Source organism: Mustela nigripes, chromosome 5 (genome assembly GCF_022355385.1).
Source record: "Mustela nigripes isolate SB6536 chromosome 5, MUSNIG.SB6536, whole genome shotgun sequence".
NCBI lineage: Eukaryota > Metazoa > Chordata > Mammalia > Carnivora > Mustelidae > Mustela > Mustela nigripes.
The window spans coordinates 142,005,313-142,007,113 of NC_081561.1; positions in this window are offsets into that span (position 1 = coordinate 142,005,313).

The window sequence follows — 1,801 nt, forward strand, 5'->3', positions numbered from 1 at the left end:
TTACAGAGCATCACAGGACCTCTTCTTCAGAAGGCCACTACTTTCCAGAGCAGGAGATGAAGCTAACTTTCCTAACAAAGAAATAGACATAGAATTAGACAAAATGAGACAGGAATTTGTCCTAATGAAAGAACAGGATAAAATCATAGCAAGAGACCTAAGCAAAACGGAGATAAGTAATGTGCCTGATAGAGAATTTAAAGTAATTATTATAAAGATACTCCCTGGACTTGAGAAAACAATGGAGGACCTTGTGAGAACCTTAAAAAGAGATAGAAAACATAAAAAAGAATGAAACAGAGATAAGGAACTCTTAACTGAAATTGAAAATACACTAGGTGGAATTAATAGAAGACTAGAGGAAGCCAACAAACAGACCAGTGACCTAGAGGACAGAGTAATGGAAAGCAATCAGCTGAACAGGAAAGAGAAAAAATAATGATAATAAATAAAAATAGACTTAAGGAACTCGGTGACATCATCAAGTGTAATAACTTTTGCATTTTAGGGGTCCCAGAAGGGAGGGGAAAGAAAAGGGGGCAGAAAATTTATTTGAAGAAATAATAGTTGAAAACTTCCCAAATCTGAAGAAGGAAACAGAAACCCAGATCCAGGCGTCATGGAGCGCCTCCAACAAAATCAATCTTAGGAGGTCCACACCAAGACACATAGCAATTTAAATGTCAAAAAGTAGTGGCATTCTTGGGGCGCCTGGGTGGCTCAGTGGGTTAAGCCGCTGCCTTCGGCTCAGGTCATGATCTCAGGGTCCTGGGATCGAGTCCCGCATCGGGCTCTCTGCTCAGCAGGGAGCCTGCTTCCTCCTCTCTCTCTGCCTGCCTCTCTGCCTACTTGTAATCTCTCTCTGTCGAATAAATAAATAAAATCTTAAAAAAACAAAACAAACAAACAAACAAACAAAAAAGTAGTGGCCTTCTAACTGGTGTAAGGTGATATCTCAATGCGGTTTTTATTTGAATCTCCCTGATGGCTAGTGATGATGAACATTTTCTCATGTGTCTGATAGCCATTTGTATGTCTTCATTGGAGAAGTGTCTGTTAATATCTTCTGCCTATTTTTTGATATAGTTATCTGTTTTGTGTGTGTTGAGTTTGAGGAGTTCTTTATAGATCCTGGATATCAACCTTTTGTCTGTACTGTCATTTGCAAATATCTTCTCCCATTCCATGGGTTGCCTCTTTATTTTGTTGACTGTTTCCTTTGCTGTGCAGAAACTTTTGATTTTGATGAAGTCCCACAAGTTTATTTTCGCTTTTGTTTCCTTTGCCTTTGGAGACATATCTTGAAAGAAGTTGCTGTGGCTGATATCGAAGAGATTACTGCCTATGTTCTCCTCTAGGATTCTGATGGATTCCTGTCTCATGTTGAGATGTTTTATCCATTTTGAGTTTATCTTTGTGTACGGTGTAAGAGAATGGTCGAGTTTCATTTTTCTACATATAGCTGTCCAGTTTTCCCAGCACCACGTATTGAAGAGACTGTCTTTTTTTCCACTGTATATTTTTTCCTGTTTTGAGATATCACCTTACACCAGTTAGAATGGCCAAAATTAGCAATACAGGAAACAACATGTGTTGGAGGGGGTGTGGAGAAAGGGGAACCCTCTTACACTGTCGGTGGGAATGCAAGATGGTGCAGCCTCTTTGGAGAACAGTGTGGAGATTCCTCAAGAAATTAAAAATAGAGCTTCCCTATGACCCTGCAATTGCACTACTGGGTATTTACCTCAAAGGTACAGATGTAGTGAAAAGAAGGGCCATCTGTACACCAATGTTGGGGTTT